Raw genomic sequence first — 12,173 nt, forward strand, 5'->3', positions numbered from 1 at the left:
CTTTGAGTGATGAGAGCTTAGAATCTCTAAGATCCCTAGCACAGAAGAAAGAAAGCTGTTTTAATGAATTCCAAAGAGAACAAATATTCTGGGAGAATGGCTTACTGTACAGAAAATGGTTGCCAGCTAACAGAGATGGGAGTTGTGAAGCTGAAAAAAGCTGATAATTCCAAAGAGATACAGACTTCAGCTGTTGAAATTGGTGCATTGGGTTGCCAGGTCAGAAGCATCCCAAACCCTGAGATTTCAGGGGCGTGCCCTAGTGATGTCATGGGGATGGGCCCTAGTGATGTTATTAAGTATGATGCATTAAGTATACCACTTAAACAAAAAATGTCTCTGATTGGAAATTAAGATACAAATCTTAGCTAAATGAGGGTGTTTGCAGGTCCAGCTGAAGTGACGGGATCATTCCTTCTCATCTGCTCAGAGAGGATGGGTAAGGAACATTTAATCTAGCCTACTTGCTTCTGGCAAGAAGGGTTTAAGTGCCCTCAGGCCAGGTCAGTCACCAAAAGGCTGTTGTAGGAAGAAAGCCTAGCGCTGTGGAGATGTTAGATGGGAGCACTCACGAGTAAAGATGGATACCCCTGAAGGCTGCAAGTCTAGACACATTTACTAAGGGACTAAGCCCCATAGAACTCAACATGACTTCCTTCTGAGTAGATATTGTTAGGATTATGCTATTGGTAAGGCTTCAATAGAGATCCTCTGCAATGATATTATCATGGCCCCTTTGGAGGACTCATCAGACGAGGATGACTCAGGAGTAACAGCAGCAGACCCAGAAGGAGAAACGGAGGAAACTCCTGAGAACCCAGCTCCTTCTCCCCCTCAGCTACAGAGCACCCCAGACACAGCTGAAGCCCTTCAGCCAGACGCAGCCAGTGAACAGGATACTCCCCCCTCACCTGCAGAACGTAGACAACAGAAGGTCAGGCAGAAGAGGGGCAGGCCTGTCCACTTCAGGCCAAAACGCTGATGGCTCACACCTGCTGACAAACCTGCTCCTTAAAAGACAAACCTTGGGTTCAGCTTGTTGCTGACTACAACGTCAGGTGTGGCTTCGTGTGTTTCCAGATTCCCTGAACCTTATCTCAGACTGACCCCTTAGCAATTGAACCCGCACCTCTACTGACCTTGCTTCTGGACTTCTGGCTTGGCACGTAAGCTTGGAAAGGGCCTTGCCCTTATCACGCTTCATCCTCGTTAGCCTGGCAGATTTACGACCAAGCTGCCAGCTAAGCACTTTCCCGCCCTGGTAAATACCCAGGAATTTCCAGCCCCGCCTGCACTGCTGTCTCAGTGCAGAGCTGACAGATATCCATATCAAAGCAGGGTTGGCAACCCCCTGTCTGGAATGTACTGCCTGCCTTTTAACGTGGCTGCTCCAAACTTCTTTACAGACTTGACCCTTCACTGCAGAGAGAGGTTTGAGAAATGAGTAAGAGTTAAGAAGATTCTTTACTCTTTCCTGCCTACTCTGTGGGCTGCTATAAACTCACTTTGACAGCTAACCTAATTCCAGTGAGTAATAATTGACACAGAGAAGACACACATGGCTTGGTCTTCCTTCACAGGCAGTAGATTGGGAACAACAGCAATTGAAGCCACACTTCCCAGTATGTGAATTCTATTTTACCACTACTGGGCAAGAAACAAACCATCATGTAAACAATATGGTTCATCATTAGTGGGTTTAAGGGGGTTGAGCTGAGCACATGGAACCATTGTTGTTGCTTCTATGGATGTAAGGGAGTAAGGTCAGAGGTAAATGAAATTAAAAAAGAAAAAAAGACAGTTATTTCCTAAATGCAATACCATATCAACCACAACAAGATTCCTCTGAGTAAGACAGAAAACCCAGCAACCCACAACCAGTCAGGGTTCCTAACCAAAACTAAAAAAATCCTGACAGTCAGTCAGCCAAGGTCACAGAAATCCCCATGCAACACAACCTGATCCAGGGGCTGCAGTTAGTGCAAAATGCTGCAGCACAATTGCTGACATGAGTGAGACTCTATCAGCACATAATACCTCTGCTCTGAAATCTGCACAGGTTGCTGATTTGCTACCAGGCCAAGTTCAACGTGTGCTTTCCATCAGGGCTGGTTCCAAAGGGCGGCCAGGTTGGGCACTGGCCCGAGGGCCCCGCAGCTACAGGAGCCCCTGGGGGGTCCCTGAGGGGCCCTCTGCTCCCATTCCGTGATCCGTGGCATGAGCTGCACTGCAGATAGCAAGACAAGAGCTTCCGAGCCACCACCGCCACCTGCCACCATCCCCCCCGCTTCACCTACCTTTCTCTGCTGTTCTTTGCGACTGCGCACACTGCGCACACAGGGTTACCATCAATTAAGATGGCAGCCAAGGTTTCTGTAAGGGACTGAAGCCTCTGCCGCCATCCTGGTTGATGGCAGCAATGCGCGTGCTGCGTGCCATCAACCAAGATGGCGACAGAGGCTGCAGTCCCTTACGGAAACCTCGGCTGCCATCTTGATTGATGACAAGCCTGTGCACGCAGTGCGCACAGCCACAAAGAACAGCAGAGAAAGGTAGGTGAAGCGGGGGAGACGGTGGCGGGCAGCAGCGGCGGATGGCTCAGAAGCTCTTGTCTTGAGATCCGTGGCGCAGCTTGTGCCACGGATCACGGAAGGGGAGTGGAGGGGTCCGGAGCAGGCTGATGCCCAAGGGCCCCAGCATTCCTGGAGCCGGCCCTGCTTTCCATGTTATGGGCTCCACATAGTACTTGTTCTGCTCTTGTAAGAAATTGATCCTTTAGTGTGGCAGTACCTATGCTTTGGAACTCCCTGCCTATCAACATTAGGCAAACACCATCATTTTACTCATTTTGGCACCTGCTAAAAACTTTTTTGTTTAGGCAAGCCTACCCAGATATGTAGAAACTATTACATTTTTATCTGTTTTTAACTCATTGTTGGTTTTATTATTTTGAATGTTTTTAAAATTGTTATTTTCAGTTCACTAATGAATGCACAGCATACTAGGGCAGATCCACACCATTCATTTAAAGCACATTCAACAGAATCATGGGAACAGAATCCCATCACAGAATCATGGGAACTGTAGTTTGTTAAAGGTGGTGGGAACTATAACTGTGAGGGGGAAACTACACTTCCCAGGATTCTTTGAGGGAAGTCATGCACTTTAAATGTGAGTTGGATGTGCTTTAAATGTATTATGTGGGTCTGCATTACTTCATAAACTTTGCCTGCATATAAATCATTTTAATTAAATTTTAAAATGGAAATCAGCTACAACGTTTACTGGGTGACCATGGGCTATGCACCTTCTCTCAGCCTAATCTGCCCCTCAGGGTGAAAACAACAGAGGGGGACCATGACCACCCCAAGGAAGAAGGGCACACTTAAAATGTAGAGGAAATAATAATTTGTAAATAATAACTTACAACTATATTATGAAATCAGATACATATCAAGACATAGTATGAAGAAATATTTATATAAGCATGAATTTTGAAGATGTTTATTATTTACACAACCTGTAAATATATCTACAGTGCAATCCTATGCATGTTTACTCAGAAGCAAGTCCCAATGTCCCTTACTGAGACAGGGAAGTGTGTGCAGGACTGCAACCTCAAGTGATAAGGAACTTCACTCACCCAACCCAAAATTCACAATCTTGTCACGTTAAGCTGTTTTGCAACTGTTTTATACTTGTTTTATGGTTATTGGATTTTAAATGGCTTTATTTCTTGTTGTGAGCTGCCTTAGTTTCCAATCCTACCTCACAGGGTTGTTGGTAATATTCCATACACACACACACTGGAGATGTAAACATACATACACCCCATATAATGGTTTATGTCAAAACCAGTTGGCCATTGCAGAACATTTTTTTTAAATAATAAGTACTAGTTTCCTGCTAAATAAAAACAGTGATACCTAAGCCCTACCTAACTGCTTTAAGGGGGGGGGAAGAATCAGGGGGGGAGGAGAAAGATATACAACACAATCCTTTCCTATGTCCCATTGATTTTCAGCACAATCCTAACCATGTCTACTCAAAAGTAGGTCCTACTGAATTCAGTGGGTTAGCTCTCAGGTATGTGGAATTAGCATTGCAGCTTTACTCCCAGAAAAGCTTCATATTGGGAAGGTTTTCAAAACAGGTTCTGAATAAGACAAATAAACTGCCCTGTTCAACAGTCCAGTAAAATTTACACTTGTTTGACTCCTTAATTAGAAAAGTATAACACTGCAGCATATGCACTTTTAAAAACTTCTGTTCAAACATTATTTGAAAGATAAAATGTATAATATGCAATTTTTGCAAGTAATTAAAAAACCCTGCATGTACACTTTTATGCCTACCAAGATCCTGCTGTGACTTTCTGTTGTAGTGCAATCCTATGCATGTTTACTCAGAAGCAAGTCCCAATCCTGTACAAGGAAAGCATTCTTTGTGCTGTTGAAAGCTATATATTTACAGAATTTCTGATGTGAGATGAGCAAGAAAGGGACACTGTGAATTAAACTATTGCCTGTAGTCAACAAATCTTGTCAATCGCAACCCTGACTTCACTTACTGGCTAATAAACTGAAAGGGCAGGGATTAGAGCAGCCGGTACTAACAGAAGTTGCAGGGAGGGGGGGCGGCTGACATTTTGGGTTATATCTTTTGAATCAGGACACCTAGAAACTTTATTTTTTTATAAAAAAATGAAAGCTAAGAATCCATAGATTAAGGTGACTCACCCGGAGACCCAGAGAGAACCCCCCAAAAACCAGAGTCTCTAGGCAAAAATCGGACACCTGGCAACCCTACATGATGTACCTGGGGCTGGGCATATGGGAATTGGGAAAATGCATAGGTATTTAGTAATCATTTCTATCTCTAAAGATCTCTAATATCTCTAAAGATGTTACAGAGTTCTCTAAATCTTGTGAGGAATGTCAAAGAGTAGGAAAAGGAGGGGGAAAGGTTAAAGCTCCCTTGCAGCCATTGCCCTTAATTGGGAAAGCCTTTTGTAGAGTGTCATGGACATAGTAGGTCCATTTACAAAACCTACTCAGAATGGAAAACTTTTTGTGATTACAATTTGCAAATTGTTTCTCAGACGCTGAAGCTCTCAGAAACATTTATGTTAATCAGTGGCAGAGGCCCTATTAAAAATATCTCGTTTAAGATTTCTCCATAAATTGACATCTGATAGGGGAACTGTATTCCTGTCAGATGTAATCAAATGTTTGTGGAGGTGATGTGGTATAAAGCACCGCACATCTACAGCATATCATCCCCAAACGAATGGCCTTGTTGAAAAATACAATAGTTTCTGAAAAACATGATTAAATCATATTACCGGAACATGTGCAAAATGTGTTAGCTGCCATTGGGAAAGCAAGTTTAACCACAAAAGCCTCTAAGTGCCACTCTGGCAAAAGAGATATGGTTTATTTAGGGCACAAAGTAGGGAGCAGCTCTCTAGCCCCACTAAAAGATAAGCTGGATACTATAAAAAAAATGGCCCACATTTGCAATCAAACAACAAGTCAGAGTTTTCCTTGGACTTGCCAGTTATTATTGCCAGCGTGGCAACTGTTATCCAGGGTCAGGGGAAGGTGCCCGTGAGGATCCGGGCTCTGGCCTTATAGGCCATGGCGGTCTGGGAGGTTCCTCTGAGGGCTCTTGCCCAACAGCCTTAGGTGCAGAGCTTGGAAAAGTTACTTTTTTGAACTACAACTCCCATCAGCCCAATCTAGTGGCCATGCTGGCTGGGGCTAATGGGAGTTGTGGTTCAAAAAAAGTAACTTTTCCAAGCTCTGCTTAGGTGCAATGGTCTTCCTGTGTTCAGCCATCAGCTCTGAGCCCTGAACCTGACCCAGCTCCCCATTCGCATCCCTGCAGCCTCTAACTCTATGTCCAGATCCAAACTAGAGCCAGGGATCATGACATTAATTGGGCCTATTCCTTCTGGCTGAAATCACAACTAGAATGGGAGGTTTGTGAGCCACAGTAGCAGCTAGGATCTTGCTTATACGTCTGATAGCCTGCCACTGCAGAGACTAAAAGGAGCTGAAGGAACCTCTTTGCTGCTACCTGCTGGTTGGCATACAAATATGCTGCTGGCACAGGTTAGCTGAAGTATTTGCAATGTACCCAAATGTGCACCTGACACCTGCTGGAAAATCTATGTTGCAGTGTTTCCACATTTTTGCATCTTCATAGAACATGCAAGGGACCCCACCTCACTGACTGCATCCTCTAACTTTGAAAAAGGCCGGATGGACAGTTTTGGACATGGTGATAAATTGTGATTTTGTCTACGTTACCAGTGTCTTGTCAATGCTGCCATCGTTCGTTAACTTGAAGAAATACTGTTTAATCATATACTAGGTGTGCAGGAGGGGAGAGAGAGATTGCTACCCAGTCATCCAAATTGGGGTCCCAGGTTTTTTGGGGTAGAGGCCTTGAACTAGAACCAAATACCAAAGGAAAATAAACCCAGGATGCTGAACCTAGCCCTGGCTGCTGATCCAAGTGTTAAATTTGTAATATAATATATCCAAAGCTTCCTATACTGCATTGACTCTACTTGCTGAATGTAAAATTTACTTGTGGCAGGACTGAGGAAGATACACCTGAAGCCATTTAACAACATCCTCCTTCTCCTCCAGCACCAAAGAAATATGCTGCAACTAGTTTGCATGGACTGTAGCATGAATCCACTATAGTGCATATAGAAGTATTATGCTTCTAATTCTTCAAATACCGAAAGAAGCATAGCAAGTATTCTTTCAAAAGCTACACCTGAAGCAAATCCCTATGCAGGACAAGACATACTAAACACAGTGTTTCTTCACAGGAATGAGTCCTGCAAGGCAGATTTTCTATCAAGCTTTTCGGGAAATGATTGGTGGGCTGTGTCCAGTCATCTCACAAATAAAGGAACTTCCCTCACAGGCCCAGGTGTGAGATCCCTGAATGCCAGTGCAAATCTCATTGTTATATCTCTTGCTAGGAACATAGGAAGTTGTCTTATACTGAGTCAGACCAATAGCCCATCATGCTCAGTGCTGTCTCCACTGACGCTAGTTCTTCAGGGTTTTGAGTGTCCCCAGCCCTACCTGGAGATGTCAGAGATTGAATGTGGGGTATTTTGCATGCAATGCACTTTCTCTACCACTGAGCTAAAGCCCTTCTCCTAAAATTTTATTCATCTTACCATTGATAACTGTACATCTGATGCTTAAGGGACAAAATAACAATCACACATAAAAGCTGTATTTCACACGAGACATCTCTGCCACCACCTGGAATGTTACTGAAGACCTCATGCCAGAATATGTCTACTTCAAATCATCCTTCAACTGAACAGAGTCCTGAACCTAGTCAGAGTTATCCCTACCATTAGGCAGAGTGAGCTAGTTGCTTCAGGCAGCAGAGGCAGGCAATGGCACCAGCCTCCATAAGCCATTTTTCCTGGGTGTTCCCATGCTCCTGAACCAGTGCCTCAGTAGCAGTAATGCTTCTGTATTGCGCACCTTAATATGGTGAGGGGGTTTGAGTGTGTTGAAGAAGCTGAGAGCAATGCCGTCACGAGTCTAGACCAAGAGGCGGAATGGTCAAAGCTGAAACACCAGACTAAGATGCATCCAAACTCAGAGGAAGGCAATGGTAAACCACCTCTGTATATCTCTTATCACGAAAACCCTATGAACAGAGTATCCAAAATGCAACACGGGATAGTGCTGGAAAATGAGACCCCTAGGTCAGAAGGCACTCACCGAGCTACTGGGGAAGAACAAAGGACAAGTACGAGTAGCACTGTGACTAATGACACAGCTGGGTCAAAGCCGAAAGGAAGCTCAGAGGCTGATGCGCACAGATGAGAAAGGAGAGTCCGGAGTTGTACGATGCACACAATAGGAACATGGAATGTGAGAAGCATGAACCAGGGATAGTTAGAAATTGTCAAGCAAGAAATGGAACGCATCAACATTACAATACTTGGTGTGAGCGAACTAAAATGGACGGGAATGGGACATTTCCAATCGGGCAACTACAAAATATTTTATGGAGGAAATGAGAAATTAAGAAGAAACGGGGTTGCTTTAATAGTGAGAAGTGATGTAGCAAGAGCAATTAGGAGCTACAATGCAAGGTCTGAGCGAGTGATAAAAATGAGATTAAATGGGAAACCTATTAACACAACCATCATCCAAGTCTATGCTCCGACAGCAAACGCAGAAGAAGAGGAATTGGAGAGATTTTATGCAGAAGTACAGGAAGAAATTGATCACACACCAAAACAAGATGTGCTGATAATCATGGGGGACTGGAATGCAAAAGTAGGGAACAGAGAAGAATTAGGAATTGTGGGGAAATGGGGCCTAGGAGACAGAAACGAGGCAGGAGAAAGACTTATTGAATTCTGTGAAGCCAATAATTTGTTTCTTGCGAACACATTTTTTGAACAACCGAAAAGACGACTCTACACGTGGACATCACCAAATGGTCAATATAGGAATCAAATTGATTATACAATTGGTAGCAGAAGATGGAGAAGTTCCATACTTTCAGCAAAAACAAGACCAGGAGCAGACTGTGGTACAGATCATGAACTGGTCGTATTGAAAATCAGAGTAAAGCTAAAGAAGACCAACAAAGCACTCATAATGCCAAAATACAATTTAAATAACATCCCAGAAGCATATGAAGATCAAATAAGGAACAGGTTTGAGGCTTTAAACTTCGTTGACAGAGAACCAGAAGAACTATGGAATGAAGTCAGAGACGTTATCAGGGAAGAATGCAAAAAGACAATACCTCTAGTTAAAAAGAGAGAAAGACCTCAATGGATGACTGAAGAAACTCTTCAAATGGTTAAAGAGAGAAGGAAAGCAAAAGCAAAAGGAGACAGAAACACAGTCAGAACCCTAAATGCAACAATACAGCGACTAGTACGTAGGGACAAAGAGAACTATTACAATAGTTACTGTATAGAAATAGAAGAGGACAACAAAAAGGGTAGAACAAGAGTCCTGTTCCAAAAGATTAGAGAAATGAAAGGGAAATTTAAACCACGAGTAGGGATGTTGAATAATCAACAGGGAAACACACTGACTGACCGAGATGAAATAAAAGGAAGATGGAAGCAATACACTGAAGAACTCTATAAAAGAGATGCCAGGATGACAGATTCATTCACGGAGGAACCATATGATGAACCAGAACCTGATCATATGTCAATATTCAGCCCACCAGTTTAAGACCGTATCATTTGCATGTTTATTGAGTTCAGTGGGATTTACTCTCTTGCAATCATGCTTAGGATAGGTAAAACCAAAGGGGGGAGGAGAAGAGGGAGGGTTGGAGTGGGCAGGGGAGGAAGAAGGAAGGGGGAGGGGAAGGATAGAGGGGTAAGGGGAGGAAGGGAAGGGGAAAGACAGGTCTGATCATTTGCATGCTTATTGAGTTCAATGGGATTTACTCCTGTGCAATCATGGTTACTATAGGTAAAACTGACCATGGGGGAGGAGGAGGGGGAAGGGAGGGAAGGGATTGGAAGGGGAGGGGGAAAGGAAGGGGAAAGGAAGGGGCAAAAGGGAGGTGATGGGAGGGAGGAGGAGGGAATGGCAGATTTGATCATTTGCATGCTTATTGAGTTCAGTGAAATTTCCGCCCATGCAATCATGCTTAGGTAAAACTGACCATGGGGGAGGGGAGGAGGAGGGGAGGGGAGGAGAAAGGAGGGGATTGGAAGGGGATGGGGAGGGAGAGGCAAAGGAAGGGGAGGGAGGGGATAGGAGGGAGGAGGGAGGGAGGGTGTTTGATCATTTGCATGCTTTTTGAGTTCAATGGGATTTACTCCTGTGCAATCATGCTTAGGATAGGTGAAACCGACCTGAGGAAGGGGCAGGGAGGGAAGGAAGGGGAGGGGGAGGAAGGAAGGGGAAAGGGAAGGGGAGGAGATTGGGTGGGTGGGTACTGGGTAGAGGGAAAGCCCCTTTCCTTTCCAAAAGGAAAACATTGTGAACAGCATTATTCTTTTTCAGCTTTCCCCCCTCCTTTTTATTCTACAGCAGGCACATGTAGTCTCCCAACCCAAATTTAAACCAAAGCTGTCCCTGGCCACATCCACACAAGACCTTTATTTCACTTCACACAGTCATGGCTTCCCTCAAAGTATCCTGGGAAGTGTAGTTAGTGAAGGGAGCTGAGAGTTGCTAGGAGATGCCCTTGTCCACTCACAGAGCTTCAATCAGGAGCGGCTGACAGTTAAACCACTCTGGCCACTGGAGCTCTGTCAGGGGAATAGAAGTGAAAGTGAAATAAAGGTCTGGTGTGGGTGTGGCCCCCTGATCAGCCAAGCCAAACAGCTGTGAATCTGGCTTTTAGAACACACAGATTTTACTGAGGAGAGAGCTGGCTTGGATCCTAGAACTCAAAACGCTAGTCCCCAGTGGATTAAACGAAGGGCTGGAGTTTCTTCCTTTTTTGTGAGCCTTACACTTTAGAGACGTTCCCTTAGACACAGCTGTAACCTATTTCCCTGGCTAACAGCCTACAGGCAGTTGAATGTAGGTATTTTAATCAATCCTATGTTTGCAGTCAGAAATGCTACATGGACAATTCCTTATTGCAAAGAATCTCCATTAAGAATATTTGAAACAACCAGTTATAAGATAATTTCGAAGTTACATCTTATCTTCAGTATGTGAGTATAATGACTGTTGTGTTTTTTCCATAGCATGTGCTATTGAACTGTATAATTAAAACCAATAAGACTATATTACTGAACACATATCTGTATGTTTTAACTTTTAGCCCCTGACGAAGGCCAAACCTGAAGTGGCCGAAACGCGTTGGGCTCATTTTCTTTTAATAAAACACTTTGGGCTACTTTCATAAGCAATTTTTCTTGGCATCTTGGGGTTCTCCCCCTTTTTTCTTTTCTGACGAAGTAGATGCTATCCACCTTTACTATGCTCTTACTGAGCATGCCCGATGCTATCATTCAGTTCAATGCTAAATTTCTTAAATTAATTAAAAATTCAACCAGGCATTATTTTTAACTTTTAAAGTGCAGAAGATGAATGTCAGAGTATGGGGCAAGGTCAGTAATAGGATTACAGGTACTCTGTGAACATGGCTGATTTTTAATGAATTACAACAGGTTATGAGAACTCTCAGAGAAAAAAGTCCATCAGGGGTCTGGTTTTTTTCTCTCTCTTTTTACTCTTTGAACTCTCGATTCTCTCTGAGTGTTTTGTACATCACCAGGAAAATTTAGAAATTTAAAATTTAAATTTGTTAAGCAAGCATTTATGAGTTCAGGACTATATGCTTTGTAAGGTTTTGTTTTGAAATGAGTTTATGGGAAGCATCAGAATGGCATGGGATTACCCTTCCTTGCTGCTCGACACCACCCGCTTCAGCGCTGGCATGGCCATCTTCAGCCCCCTCCTCAAGCCTTTGTTCTGCTTCTTCACCTATCAGATGTACCGGGAGTGCGGAGGAGAGTATGCCTTGAACCTAGACTAGGAAGGTTCGCCGGAGAGATACGTTCCCCGGGACTGTATTGACTCCACTGCTATTTCTCTCCTCCACCATTACTGAGCCAGCTTCCTCTCTCTGTTCCTTTAGTAAAACTTTTATTGCTTTTGTATGTGTCTCTGCCAATTTGGAGATGAGTGTTTGTCTCCTATCTTTTCTCCTGGGCCCCTTTTTAGAAGGCCAAGAAGAGAGAGGAGTGAAGTTTTGCTTTGTGATTTGTTAATGTATTTTTATTGGATGTTGGATGTTGTAACTGCTGCTTTTTGTAAATTGTATTGTTTTTACTGATGTATTTTTATATTTGTGTTTATTTTTTGTAAGCTGCCTTGAGGGCCTTTTGGCCAAAAGGCGGGGTAGAAATAAACAGTAACAACAACAACAAACAACGGGGTATTTTCAATTTAACATTGCGAAATGCAAAAAATCTATGCTAGCTATAGTACACAGCCACTCTCATGGCTGTATAATATTTGTACCATATTAGATAATTTGGTGGAGGATATTAGAAGCCATGCTCTTCTTGATTTCTAAGCTTACCCACTAACTGAAGAGCACTGATTTTTCATTGCCCCTATAGAGAGCCAGTGTGGTGTAGTGGTTAAGGTGCTGGACTACGACCTGGGAGACCAGGG

This window comes from Rhineura floridana, chromosome 5 (assembly GCF_030035675.1).
Source record: "Rhineura floridana isolate rRhiFlo1 chromosome 5, rRhiFlo1.hap2, whole genome shotgun sequence".
Taxonomy (NCBI): domain Eukaryota; kingdom Metazoa; phylum Chordata; class Lepidosauria; order Squamata; family Rhineuridae; genus Rhineura; species Rhineura floridana.